General features: G+C 37.4%; 1 pseudogene; it reads left to right on the top strand.

Annotated features, from left to right (window-relative positions):
• LOC109050174 overlaps window positions 1-15,767 on the top strand; it is a 220,867-nt pseudogene that overhangs the window by 175,238 nt on the left and 29,862 nt on the right.

Genomic DNA, 15,767 nt, shown 5'->3' with positions numbered 1-15,767 from the left:
AGATTTAACTGTAACATTTCGAGGACTTGTACATATTGGAGATTTTGTTTCACTCTGATGCATTTTTAGTCTTTATTTTACGGGATTAAAACATTTCCTTGGCCACTATAGCATTTAGTTTGGGAAAAGATCTTAATAATATGTATTCTCTCTCAAGGCTGTCTCTGTTGTCTGTTATTTGCACGTCACTGGTCCTATTAGTTACAATTTATGAATCAGTTCAGAGTGTTCATGTTTCCATTGAGACCAGCTTAAATAGTGATGGTCACATGTCCTCAAGGCCTAGTCATGGATTCTCTGGCCTTTTTGGTTTTAATTGGACCTTTAATTGCAACTCTCGTGTAGGAAATTGGATAAAGTGGATATTTACATACATATATTCCCTGACACTTTGCCAGAACCCTAACATGCCTGTTAAGCACCCAGATGAAAGCGATTAAGGTGTGACACCCATTTCTAGTGAAAATGGCTTTGTATCTTGATGGCTGCAGTTGTTAATTAAACATCTGAAAAGTGTGTGTATTGATTTTGTCCAGGAAAGGGAGATTACCTAATGATAAATAATTGTTTCTATTAAATCTGATGAGATAAAACTGTAACACTGACACATTAATGATTAATATATTTTAAGTAGCATGCCTTTCTTCCTCCCTCCCTCCCTCCTGTATATTGTCCTGTGATGTTACTGTAAGATAAGTCACTTTTTTTTCTTTCTTAGAATATGTCTCGTGTATACTCCTCTTCTTACAGATAGCCCTGCAGTGCTCTCTCCTCATTTGACTTGAACGCTCACATGATAATACTAAAACCACACTGCCTAAGCAACAGGTTGAGACTTTACATCTATGAAGCAGTTATGTGGGAAAAGTTGGAGAAGTAGCACATGAAGGTTTCTCAGCTTGGATTTACCCAACCCCCAACAACAAACTGCAGCTATTGTTTATGATCCTTGCAGCTTTAAACAAATCCTCCATCTTTTGGCTTTAAACAGCTCATTTTAGTGGCCTTCATCTATAGTGGTATAGTTTGGATAATTTATATTCTCTTTGCTTCAGTTATTTTGATTGTTTACAAAGGAGATCTGTGCATTTGCACTGCAGTGTCTCTCTTAGTTTATACTTTTTAAGCAAACACAAGTGAATGCCTGACTGTATACAAACTAATTTTTGTTAATGACATTTTCATAACCATGTATAGGAATCATATACAGTAGGCTGGTCATTATTGTATTGTATTGAAGGGTTTAATTTCGCAACAATGATGACTAGATGATGGTATAATTCATTACAAGGGAACTTAATAAATAAATTAGGTTGAAATATTGATATAAATTTAAACTGATGAAACAGACCACTAAGTGCCAAGCCAGAGAGAATTAGCACAGCTGTATTAGAAATGGGTTCCCATGGAAAATGGTCAAATATACAGTTTATATCAGGGGTGTCAAACTCGGTTCCTGCAGAGTTTAGATTCAACCCTAATTAAATACACCTGATTGAACTAATCAAGTCCTTCAGGCTTATTAGAAAACTACATGGTATGTGTGTTGGAGCAGGGCTCTGGCCCTCCAGGAATTGAATTTGACACCCCTGGTTTAAATACACCAGTGGTTCCCAATCCTGGTCCTGGAGAACCCCAAACACTGCACATTTTAGATGTCTCCCTGTTCAAACACACTCGATTCAACTCATCAGCTCATTAGTGAAGACTCAAACCCCTTTCACACTGCACGTTGGACCCGGAACATTGCCGGGTCGCCTTCTGTGTGAACGCAGACACGTCCTGGGATTGATCCCAGGTCGGGGACCTAGTAACATTGCCGGGCTCAGTCCCGGAACGAGCGCTGTGTGAACAAAAGACAGAACTAATGCCATAAAGGGTGTGTCGTAGTGATGACGCACGTTATCGCGTGACTCTGGTGTTTTGAAGGCAGATCAACATTCGCGACGAAACAAATATGTGCAAACTGTAACGAAGCAGAGATCAGTTAGTTCCTCACTTTCCGTGCTGAAGCTGAGATCGTTCGCCAGCTTCAGTGAAAGTTAACGTGCCTAGCGTTTTTGAAGGGCCGCAGCCCTGCAGAGTTTAGATCCAACCCTGCTTCAACACACATACCATGTACAGGGTTTTTCCTGGCTCAAAATGAGGCAGAGGTGGTACCATCCTGATCATGTGCACACAATGTACCCACCCTTTAACTGGCTGAAACAAACACTTTTTACACGCAACATACTTTAGGTGCTATAATAATTAAATGATTGAAAAAAATTACAATTCTAAAGTTACATTTTAGAAAAACAAACCTGTTGAACATGAAATTAAATGAAATATACCAGCTAAAAGGGGACCCCTTATACACTCCAACACAAAACATTAAGTTGTTAAATACTTCATGAAATTGAAAATCTTTATCCACTCCTTATACTCTCCTGGTCCACATTGCTTTGATCTAATATACATTTATCCACTTAAAGTGTCTTTCTAGAAAACAACCTTAGGTGAATTCTTCTGATACATCATGAAATGCAAGTGCACCAGGGTAACAGGTGCATTAGAGCTAACATTAGCACCAAGCTAAGACTTTTTATAAAACGAATAGTACATTTTTACTCAAACCTCACTTCAATTTCAGCATTGTGTTTGTAATAACTTATTTATAGTTTTTATACTAAGCTACCAACTTGGCATTTATCATGAAAACTTTCTTTATTGTAAAGAAAACAACAAACCATACACTATTGTAACTGTGTGTTTAATATAGGGCCCTATGAAATCTGTTATATTTTTTCCCAAATTTGGTTCAAATTTTTCTAGAATCCTTTTTAATGGTTAAATTACATTTTATTATCAAACAACATGTCTAATTAATTAAAATCATGGAACTTATACAGTTTATTAAAAAATTACATGTTTAGGACCCTATGAAATCTTTTATTTTCTTCACCATATGTTTTATTTGTACCAAATTCTATGTTGTAGCATGTCTAATTATTTGAATGCATAAAAACGAACTTAATTTCTTCATTTATTCTTGAAATAGCCTAATTAAATGTTTTGTTTTTCCTCAGAAATTCTGTGTTGTGTATCTGCTTATCAAATGAAGGCATAAAACATTAATTTAATTTATCTTTAAATTACTGAACATTAAACTTTATTTTTTGGCAAACAAAGGGGATTCACTATTAAAATTAAAACATGGAAGAAATGTGATCATTCCTTAAAAAATAAAGTTTTAATAATTTTAGTAGTAGTATGTACATTCTGCTGAACAAAAGTCATATATTTCTGCTGCAATGTATTCAAGGTAAACCGGACTTCATGAAGTCATGAAGTTACTCTCAGAGCCGTTCTGGAGATGTTGTTTGTGTATTTATGTCCTTATTTAGTGAGACAACAGATGCTGAAATATCCACGAGTGTTGCTCGCTCTTCAGTGTGTGTGTGTGTGTGTGTGTGTGTGTGTGTGTGTGTGTAGTAAACGGAATCGTGCGTCATTCATTCATACTGAGATATGATCGCGTAATATGAGTTAATGCTCATCAGATCGCGTAAATCAGTGGAAAATTAATAGAAATGATGATTCTGTGTAAAGAAATATCAAGTAAACTTGTATAAAAATATCTGTATTTTTCCAAATATGAACTAAAAGTTCTAATAGAAGCAATTCAGTGATGCTCGCACGTGATTGCCTGCCTGAGTTTTGTCGACAACCAGAGGCTGCCTCATAATTCTCTATGCAGGAAAAACCCTGCATGTAGTTTACAAATAAGCCTGAAGGACTTGATTATCTGGATTGGGGCATTTAATCAGGATTGAAGCTAAACTCTGCAGGGCTGTGGCCCCCCAGGAACTGAGTTTGACACCCGTGCTCCAAGACCTCAAATGTGTGTCAGATAAGTGTTGGGGGTTCTCCAGGACCAGGATTGGGAACCACTGACATACACCACGATTGACCAATCAGAATTAAGTATTCTAGAGCGCCCTGAAATAAGTATAAGAAATGTGTTGATTGCTTGTAAAATTGTTTAGACATAGTTTCAGTTAAGTTGACCCATTAGACGGTCTGGGTCATTTTACTTTCAACTTTTACAAGCCTTTTAGATGTGACTTGCTATTGAATGAAATGTTGTTTTGGTTTTATTATGGCATTAACTAGATTTTTGAAGATCATTTTTGCTTTCTTAAGTGAATGTATTGCTACATTTGAGGCAGTGTTTAAGATTTACTATCTTATGCTAATGTTGATAACAGCATTTGTAGAACTGGCGGCTACAGAGTTGTGAATTAAAGCTCTGAACTACATTCTGAGGTTAACCATTGTGCATGCCAAGCTCATAGATCTCTCTTAATGAGAATACCTCTTTCTGCCTGTCATTGTAGTGTGGTCTGTGTGAGCAAACCCCATTTATATGTGGTTCCACTCATCTAAATTCATTTCAAAGTCAGTTAACAGCTCGTCACCCTCATTTCAACCGTCTCTTGGATTTGTGTTATGTTGTGGCTGTGAAGGTTTTAAAGAGAAAATAATCTGTGAAATACAGTTTTGACTTGATTGTTTGACTTAATCTTAATTGTTTGCCTCATCAAATATTTCTTAAATAGGAGCAGCTTTGTTGAAGCTTGAGCTACAGTATTTGCATGTAACGTATAGTAACACACTATAGATTTGAGAAGCTTGTTACTACCAGATTTAGAGAGAAAAGAAAGAAGAAAGCCAGATGCACTATGCATAAGGCAGCAGTGTTCAGTAATGATATGTTTGCTTCACCACTGGACATTAGACAATGTGTGGGAGAGTGGCTGGCCATAGCTGCAGTACTTAAGCACCTTGACAGTAACTGCTTTTGATTTTGGATGAGCTATTGCTCCCCGCCTCTGATTCCAGTAAATTTAACATATTCTCCACCCAGCACACAACAGGCATTTCTCTCTCTTTTTGCATCCCGTCCTTCCCTTCCTCCTTCCTTATGCTTCCATCAGCCCTCTATGGATATCCTGAGGAAGCCACCCTAATGAGGGTGCGTCAAGACCCCCTGACCAATTTCTGTTTCACATCCTCTCTAACTCAAATACAGCTCATGTCCACTTCTCCCCTCCAGGGCGGTGCCACACTTCTCACAACACCTACGTCAAGTGACTTCCCCTTCCCCACGTTACTTTGAAGAGTGTGAATCATTTCCATTCGTTTGGTCACCTTAAGTCTTTAGTTCAAGACCATTAACACATTGTGGTCTTTTTGATACAGACAGGCCTCATGCTTTCTGAGTGTTTGTTTTATTCTGTGCTTAGTAATAGTGTCAGGACACTTTTTAGGCACTGTGGGCATTAGCATTTAGGATGAGAAGTGCTAGGAGACAAAAGCAGACTTGTGATGTTCTCTGTTTCTGAAGGAGGACACATTAAACTTGTTTTGTGGTTTGCTGTGTTATTCATTATTCCAGGATCAGCAACTATAAAGGCGTATTATACAGTCTCCATTTACACAGAATAACAACTGGACAACCCAAAAACAAAAGAAAAATGCTGTTCAGCCTTAATTACCTTTTCTTTCTTTCTTTCTTTCTTTCTTTCTTTCTTTCTTTCTTTCTTTCTTTCTTTCTTTCTTTCTTTAGATGTTGTGTTGCATAGTAAATAATTTTTGTGACAAAACCTAGGCTATAGACTGCAAATGTAACATTTGTTGTTTTTTTCATTTAGCTGATGCATTTATTAAAAGAAACTTGAGGAATATCACAATCATTTAGATATAGCTTAGTAATTGAATAGTTTAAAATAAATCTATGAAAAAATAGATGATTAAATAGATTTTATATAGCGCTCTCTTTTTTTTTTTTTTTTTTTTGTGTGGTGACATTGGATGCCCTATCTTCCCCAATGTTTGCAAGAACACTAAAGGGTTTGACTGACAAAAAAGTTTGTGAATCCCTACCCTATGTATATGTTTTACTAAAACTCAAACTACTGTTGTACTGTTGTTTTTTTAATCCTCAGTTTAGCATGCTTTAAACCCCATGTGCACTGCATGCTTCTCATGAATTCCTGGAATTGGTCGACGTATTTATCACAGTGCACAGAAGCATTGGATTCAAGACTGTGTCCAAAACTCTAATGGCTCTGTAGTCTTCACGCTGCATTCAGAATGAAATGTGTTTCCTTTGATTTCAGTGTTGTGAAAAGAACAGCTCTTATCAGATCTGCTCGCTTATTTCACAATGGATTCTCTGTATGAATGCATTTGAGTTTTGGTTTAGGCCTTTGAAGAAATGAAAGGTTTTGCCTAAAAAAAACTGTTTCCTCTCTCTGTAAAAGAGCCAGCAGGGGAAATATCCTAATCTTGCATTGTTTTTGCGAAGCTCAGCCGTAAGTCATAGGAAGAATCTACAAATGGCTTGAAGTCAGTGTTTTCTTTCTGATTTGTGTAAAAGTGTAATCAAATACACCTTAACCCTCTAAGGACTTTTGTGTCCCATAATGCTGTTTTGGAGCAGGTGGGCTGAGCAACTGAAAGGAATGTAGAGTAATCAGTTAGCTTGAGTTCGGGAGAAATGCATCTCACCCTTAGATTTTCTTTCTCAGTATTTTACTCACTCTTTTCTTTCCTTGATTTTCTTTCTCTACCTCATACCAGGCATAACATTACATTTGTTACGATGGCCACATCAAAGATTTGTGGCTTTACAGAACGGCAGTTTCATCTGAGGGAAGTGTGAATTTGCAGTTGGCTTCTGTGAACAGACAGCTTCTCATATTTAGTGCATTTTATTGTAAAAAGTTGAGGTTCGATTGCATAATGTGGAATCTTTCTCTCTTCCAGTTATTGTGACCTGTTCCTCTCGTTTCTGCCCCTGTCCTGGAAACAGACGTTCTCGAGAAAGAATGTTGTTGCATGTCATTACACAACATGTTGAGTTTGGTTTATGTTGTGGGTGGCTCAGGACCTCGAGTAGTGTTGAAGTTAGCAGATTCTAGAGAACTGAACTGTAATTAGGTGTTGTATACTTTTGAGGAGTCAACAGTGAGTGAAAAAGACTCAGGAGCTACAGAACTTAAGTGTAAACTCCTGTTCAGTGACTGATATCTCACTTCCTTTTATCAACCAGAGTCAAGCCAAAAGAGCAAACAATTTAGGAATTATTGTAATACTATCAGTCTATAAGTGTTGTTCCAGCTGGAAATTATAAACACAAGAGCTGGCTGACTACACCTGCTGACAGCTTTAGTCTGTGCTGACGTAGCTTAAAAGTTTTCTTTTTTTCTGTTGTAGCTTTCAAATCTCATTTGTTTTTGCATGTACAGTTCAGACTTTATTTTTGGGTGAACTATTCCTTTTTCTTTTTCCCATCAAGTGAATAAATGTCACGTTCCTCTTGTCAAACAAGTACCAGTCCCAAAACATGGTTTTGTGGCTAACCATCTTTAAAAGAGGAAGTTCAGATAGATCCACATTACTGGTTGAGGTAGGATAGTGAAACAGCAACAGTCTGTGTTGGTTTAAGGTTAGTATTTACTGATGGTATGAAGAGGTCTGCATTAATTTGTGTTTGGAAATGGTTTACTCCAGAGCTCTAGATACAGACAGAGATATAGCTTTGGGAGTTTTAAATGTTTGGCTTTTTGGGCTGGACAGCAGAGTTTGGGTGGTGCTGTTTGTGTGCTCAAACAGTGATTCATGTTGCGAAACAAGATGCATTCCCTCTATTCCTTTTAAGAGCTCTCAGCTCATGTGGTGATTCATTCAAGTAAGAGGCAAACATCTTCTGTCCCCTTCATCCTCTTACAGATCAGATACAGACAGATGAAGCATGAGCTTTGAATTAGTCCATCAGTTAAATGCCCAGCTGGAAGCAGCAGACCCACACTCACTCACTTTTAAAGTAGAGGATTGCAGCATTACCTCACCGGAGGCCAGGAATGTGTTGGAATGATAATAAGAATATGGGAGGCATGTGCTATACAGATGGAGCTGAACTAATTCAGATCAAAGGCCACTGCTGCTCAGTTTACGCCTGAAGATAGATGATAGATTGATGGCCTGTTCCTCGTGTATATTATACATGTATTATATATACATATATATATATATATATATATATATATATATATATATATATATATATATATATATATATATATATATATATATATCTATCTTCAGCCCTGCTCCTGGGGACCCATTGTCCCACAAAGTCTAGCGACAAGCCTAATCAAACACATCAGAACCGATTAATCAAGGTCTTCAGGATGGCTTGAAAAATTACAGAGTGGGTGACCTGAAGTAGGATGGAAATTAAGTTTGCCAGTGGATCCCCAGGAGCAAGGTTGAAGATATTAAATGTATACATTGAAATATTCTTGTTATGTATCAATGTATATTTTAGGCTATATATATATATATATATATATATATATATATATATATATATATATATATATATATATATATATAAGGGGAAAAAAAAGGGGAAAAAAAAAGAAGAGAGAGAAAAAAAATTAAATATATTATATATATAAAAAATATACTAAGCAACTAAGGAAAAAAATTATATATATGTGTGTGTGTGTAATATATATATATATATATATATATATATATATATATATATATATATATATAATTTTTTTCCTTAGTTGCTGTTACTAAGGTTTGTTACTACTGTTACTACTATTGCAGGTTTGAGTTAGTTAAAATGTATTTTTATATTCCTATAAATAAGAAAGTGGTTTCCTCCATGCATCCCCTTTTTCTTGATTTCTTTTTCTTGAGCCTTTACTTTCTATATAATAAAATTATCTAAAGTTATGAGACCAGTTTAAGACTGGAAAAAGTTTTTGGATGAAGGTTTTGGCCCTTCAACCCATCACTCAGAGCTAAGCACAGCCTCTGGTCTGTCATTACCATCCCAACCAACACTATGTACTTGAAAAAGCTTGGCTAATGGCAAAAGAAAAAAGCCTGTGGACTAGTTGCTGTTGTAAAGTTTTTATTTAGTCTTAGTTCAGCTGTTCTATCTCTCTTTATCAAGTATCCTAAAGGAAGGAGGATGTGACTTTTTTTTTTTTTTTTTTATGCATCTAACAACAAATATCACATATTCACATCATGTTTTGTCTAAAAGCTGGAGTTGCTCTGCAGGCCAGCAGATCGGAATGCAAAAGCTGGAATTTCTCACAGACAGCAGCGCTCCATTGGGAGTCTCAGTATTCTGAAATCATCTGTTTGGAGTTTTGTTGGAATGGATTGATTAAGGGGCATTTTGTGGAGAACGAGAATACCTTTTACATTTAACCCTGTGAATATTATTTATAAGACATTATTTATAACTCAAACTACACTGTAAAAATGAGTTTTCAAAGATCTCAACAGCATTATCATGAGTTGTATGTCCTTAGACTAAAGTGATTTTTATTGTAGTTTACAAGCGCAGCCAATTTCTGTAATACGCACCAGTTTTACCAGTGTTACCATTGTGTTTAAGGCCCTGGTCTTCCTACCTCTGGCCCGTACACACAATGACAGGATATATGTGTTTGTCAGCATGGTCCTGAGCAGGAAGAAGGCCTTTGTGTTTGACTTTTCATTCAACAGGACTTTAAAGCGCATGTAGTACAGCAATAGGAGAGATCTAGCCTAGCCTAGAAACTTAGATACAACAAACATGCTCTTAACTATAACAAACTCTTCCATCTAGGAAAAGAAACTATGCCACCTACAGCTGCTGGGTTATTATTAGGTTTCTAAAGAAGTTGAAAGAAGCTAATCTCTAGTTTAGAGTAAAAGACATTGATATTGTATGTTCTTTTTTCAGCAGTCTGGAGGTCATTTGCTCTATGTGCATGTCACGAGCTTGTAGAAAAATAGGATACACCCACACTCACTCACGCTGAAGTCAGGGCCAGGCAGCACCACAGTTGAATATGTGCACTTACAACACGACAGCTGCAAAGGTCAGAGAAGGTCATAAGGGCTGGGCAGTAAGAGAGGCCTTTTGCGCTTGTGTGTGTTGAGTTTATGAATATGTGTTGCACAAAAAATGCCACCCAGCCAGAAGTAAAAACTTGTATTCACTTGTCTTGTAAAAATGTTCTCTGGCCCCACCACAAAAAAAAAAAAAAAACTTTGTTAACTTGGTTGTAAAAATATTTTATATGATTTGATTATAAATTAAAACTTTTTTTCTGGAAAATCATGCCACTCATTGGTCCATCCTTGGCCCATAATACGTGACAAAAAAAAACATCTCAACAAACTGACAACAACTCTGTAAACCAGTAGCATGGAAATTATAACCCCAAAAATTCACAAAAGCCCAGCAAAAATCCTGTGGTCTCAGCCCAGAGTATCGTGTTGAGTGATAATAATGGAATGTGAGGGTTAGATGTTTAGTTCAGCTTGTGTGTGACTGTTTGCTTCGTCGGAGCAGATGTGTGCAATGTGTTCCGAGTGTGTTAAGTCCTTTTAGGCTGGCGCCGTTCTTGCGATCCTAATTAAAATCGTGTGCCAGTGACAAGTTTTTAATGAAGCTCTCCTACAGCTCCGCTCGTGTTTGTTTGTGTTTCTGAGACTGTGAAGGGAGGGAGGCTTATTAATGAGAGATGAAATTTAATTGTAAAGTATCAGATTAAAATTCTGTGTCTTTTTAAATGAAAAGCCATCAAAGCTTTTCTCATTCATATCTCTGTTTGTGTAGGATGGCTCTCTGGATAATATAGATGACCTTGCACAAGAGTATTCAGAGTACTACAACACATACTTCAGCGACGTCAGCGATCGGATGGAAGAACTACGTAAGCGGCAAGTGTCTCAAGAGCTAGACATGGTAAGTTCAGCCTCAAACATTTATAGCACATACAGCCTGAATTGTACTCATGCATTTCTACAGCTGTGGATGTGTTTTTCTAGAATGACCAACAATTTAATTAAATCACCTTGTCACCAGATAATTCTTAAGAATTGTTTATACATACTTTCACCATGGATGTAATTCATCTTGGCATGTTTACTGCGTTGGCATTTAAACCAGATGAGTTTATCTGGCAGTCATTAGCACTGTGAAACACGTTTTTGGGTCAGGTGGAATTTGCAAGTTTTTTTTCTTATTTAAAAAGTTTTAGCCCTTTAGTCACATGGTCAGCCACTGCAACATAAGCTAAAAAAATGCTGAGTATGCCCTTAACCTCAAACATTTTCTGTTTTGCTTTTCTGAAAAGCATTTAGTTTCAATTCTTAAAAAAGATCTCATTTATAGTTTTTGATTATGGGGTAAAACAAACTTCACTCTCTGACCTACATACTGTTTTATACCCTTGGGTTTGGCCTTAATAAATAAGGAAATTGAATGCTAAAGCTATTAACACTGTATGGCCTACTTGTTATTGAAGTAACAGTTGTTTTAGTCATAAACCAGTGCAATAGTTTCCCTTCCATCTATGTTCCAGGGACAGTGAACCACAAGCACAGCTAATCACAAAATGCACTTATTTCTTTCATCACTTGGTGCTACAGAATGGCCATTGTAAACCTATGAGCTAATAGAAGGAAACGCTTGTCTTAAACCATTACAAAATGAAGACAAATGCCTTAACCCCCTTCACACTCTCTATAACCTCATCAATCATATGCGGTTCTGTCAGTGCTCTGCGTTTCTCGTCTGCATCTCAAAGCGTCTATGTTCTCAGGGATGTAGGGTAGTGGGCCACCCAATGTTGCTAAGAAACCACCAGACACATTATAACATGCAGCTGGGGTTGGCACGGTCCAGTGATGGGATTTTGAGAGAAAGAAAGAAAACATTCTGAAAGTCATGCTCAGCTGTGGTGCTGGCCTCAGACAGGAACCAGTCATTCTCAAAGTTTGGAGAACATTAGGTACGCTATTTTGTTGAATTGTTTCAATGGATTTTCTCTTGGAATTCTGGAATAAACTACAGAATTCCACTGTGCACCACTGTCTAGAATCACTACATCACTGCTACTGCAAAGAACTAGCATTGCCTTTACTGTAAAACATCCCATTTTTTTTTTTTTATCTACTCCGTCCCATGTCATTCCAAACTTATATGAAACTTACATTTTTTTTTAAACAAAAGATGACAAATGACAGAATTATCATTTTTAGATGAACTGTTCCTTTATTTGTTCTTTTCTGTTTTATCCATCTCATCAAATCCAGTATCCAACCCCACACCCTGCTCTGTGTAAACCGTACTAAAGCTAAAGCTGGTTAATACAGGGCTGAGCACAGCACAAAACCTGGCTGTACCGTCCCACCTAAATCTGCACTGTGACTCAGCTGTGTTTGTTTAGTAATCCCGATTCATGCCTCTTCAACACTAGGATTCTTTTAGAGTGCGCTTTATGAATATTGAACATTTAAGTTTATCTTTACTTCAATGCCATATCTCTGCCCCTTTAATTAGCACAAACTTAAGATAGCTACCAACAAAGGTAAGATAAAGCCCATGCAGTAGGTGTTGAGTGCAAAAATAGGTGTCCCCTTTCGGAAAAAGTCAGTGTGATGCATCAAAGGACTTTGTGACAAATCCTGAGAAGAGGGATAATGACTGTCAAAGGAGGGTATGGTCTGAGGCTAATGGGGCAGGAGGAAGTGTCAAGTGGGCCAAGTAGGTCATCTCTTTATGTATTTAGTGTTGCTGGTCTTGTGCCATTCTCGGGAGTATTATGGAAAGGAAATGGGGACATTGGAGAACCTGCTGGATGGGGGAGATTCGGTTAATGGGAGGAGGAATGATATGGATAACTGTGGGAATTTTTTAGGAGGTGTTTTGCATTCCATGTGCAAGTGAGGGAAGAACATGCTTGTTTTGGGGCTCTGCAGGTCTACACAAGTTGAACTGGTTCATTTAGTTACACAGATGGTTTTGAAAACTTGTCATTCTTCTGTCACAACTATATGCTGTTTTTATTTGTTTATTTATTATTTGTTTCATTTTCACAACACACAAGATTTTTTCATATTTACACAGCCCTTTCTATACACTGTCTGGGCTAAATCCATTGGGAAAGAATAGAAATTATGAAACTGAAATGGGATACTCGTTGTCCAAGCTGAGTGGCTGGTGTCCAGTCTGAGGGCAGTAACAGGTGATTATCCTCTTCCGGATTGGTGGTTTAAAGGCCACGTTAATGGCTTGATATTTCAGCTTCGCCTTGAGAGACATGACGTTTGCATGACCTTTGAATTTTTTTGGCACTTGGAAAAGTCAAAATTCTAGTACTCCCTATCATTGTCTTTCAGTCTTCTCATTATTCTTTCTGATCCTTTTCGTCCTCCTCATATCCTCTCACTAATTTCCATAAACACTGTCACCCGGCTGACCTCTCTCCCAAAGGCACGTAACCCTGTTTTAGAGGCCAAGCTGGCAATGGGGCCTTGGCTTTCTCCCCTCAACCCAAAAGAGGAGAAAGGTCACCGGTTTAACCAGAGGCAACACTGAAGGCTATTGTGAGTGAGGCACGAATGTTGGGGTCTATTCATACTTGGACAGAATGAATCTCTGAGCACATGCAGGAATCCACAGTGAAGGACTTGTATCCTGAACAGCATCAAATGAGGCCCATGGTTTCCCCTTCACTGCCAGCTGACATCTTCCTTTCTAACAGAGGTGAAGTCTGTGTGCTATTTGAAGCGGTCTGTTACTTTCTCTTCTCTATTTCTATTCTCTGGTTTAGTCTGAGGCACTCTCAAATGCCCTAGACATTCCCGAGTCCGATTTGAGGTTTGATTTCTGTTTCATTTCCTCAGATATCTCCACAGAGCTGACAGAGCTGGTTCAGGCTTCCACATTTGCTCAGCACTCTTCCTCTCTATCTTGCTTTGCTTTTATAAGAGCTACCCTGATGACAAAGAGTTAGGAAAACATCCTCTACTCAGTGTGTTGAATAGATAAACCCCACATTTTACATAGAACAAGCTAGCCATGTTGCTATTTTGTAATTTGTCTTCATAGCTGTTCATACAGAGACACTCTCCTTTATTCCATTTGCCAGACAGAGAGTCTCTATCAACCACACAATGCCGCTGTGGAAAGCTGTTTGTGTTATTGGGTTTTAGCTTGAGTATCAGTTTTGAAGGTGGAATAATAACAGAAAACATCAGGCTGAATGGCTTCTCTTCTTTTTAAAATTATTTATAACAAGTATTTATTAATTTATATATGACTGTATTGCATATTTACTAATATATTGTTTATATAATAGCAATTTCTTAAGTCAAAATGCATGTGGCTGATCTAGTGGGAGTTACTCCACAACACTTGGTTGAGATGGTTTGGGGAGTTCTACTTTAACATATTAATTCTGTAATTGCTCTTTAGAGTAATTTTAGGCATACCCTTTGCTTTAATGATTTTTAGCTCTTCTGTCTTTCTCTTTCTCAGGCTCAGGCTTGTTGTGGTGGTTTACTCAAAGGCATGTTGTGGCATTTTGGTTTAATTCCTGTTGGTGTGAAAGTAGGTTATGTTATGGAAGTGAACCTTTGTTTGAGGGGAACCCACATACACGCACACTAATTGGCAGCTGACACACAAAGATAATTTAGGTGTTGCCCACAGGTCTTTCATGACACTGACATAAAATACTTAACTGTTTTAAAAATGTTTACTCCAGCATGAGAAACAGTGTTTTTCCCTCTCTCTGACTGATGTTTTCAGGTAGAAACCACACAGCTGGAATACTGGAATAGTGAACTCACAAAGCGTCACACACTGCGAGTGTGTATATGTGTGTGTTTTGTTTGTGTTAGAGCAGTAGGAATGGTTAGTCTGGTTCTACAAGGACACTTTCTCTAGCTGTTTCTCAACCAAGCGTCTCTCCTGATTGGGTAGTAGGAGCCAAGACTCTCCCCATGAGCCGACCGCATCCACCCATACAGGCGTTTTTGCTGCCAGCCTGACTGTGTGTGTCCTGCCCTGCACACTGGGACTTTGTATGAATTTGTGTAAAACACCTCATTAGCCTCCTTCAGTTTGTTTATTAGCCCAATGCTGCTGCACCAGCCATCACGCCACATCTCTGCCTGTCTCTATATCTCTTTTTCTGACAAAATTGCTATTCCAAAATGTTTGCAGCGATCTATCTGCCTGCATTGGTCAGCTACCTTTTAAGGCTGCATGCCTAACTGTTGTGGAAGTGACTGATTTGAAAGGCTCTGCTGTGGAAGCTGCTTTATTTAGCTGTTAGATGCTTAGCTGTTTCCAGTAGAGTTTGACATTAGCATGGTGCTAAGCTAAATAACCATACTCCAAGCACAAAAAGTGGAGCATGCAAGATTTTGGATTTGGAACAAATGGAAAATTTCCATGAGACATTGAAGAATTTTGCCTCATTTTACTTGTCAAGGGCGTAAGTTATAACAGCTACACGATTAATCAAAATAAATCAAAATAAATCAAAATAACGATTTGGCTCATTGCAATTATCAATTTGCAAAGGCTGTCATTCAAAAAAAAAAAAAAAAAAAAAATCACACTACAGCTTTGTAAAGACACTATTCTTGATTTTGTGTTTTCAGTGTTGCGGTGTCAGAGCAAAAGATGTTCCACATGAACCCAAAATAAACCACAAAATAAAAGCTTGATAGTTAATATTTTATTGTTATTTTGTGAAATACTATTTTAAATTTTACAGTGAAATATTACAGTAATAATAGTTATTTTTATTTCGTAGTAGTAGTAATAATGCAATGAAATATGTAAAAAAAAAATATATATAAATATAAGTTATAAATTATTAATTTAGTTTAATTGTAAT

The sequence above is a fragment of the Cyprinus carpio genome, chromosome B20 (assembly GCF_018340385.1).
Source record: "Cyprinus carpio isolate SPL01 chromosome B20, ASM1834038v1, whole genome shotgun sequence".
Classification (NCBI taxonomy): Eukaryota; Metazoa; Chordata; class Actinopteri; order Cypriniformes; family Cyprinidae; genus Cyprinus; species Cyprinus carpio.
Note: the sequence above shows the minus strand (reverse complement) of the source record. Positions and strands in the feature narration are given on the sequence as shown.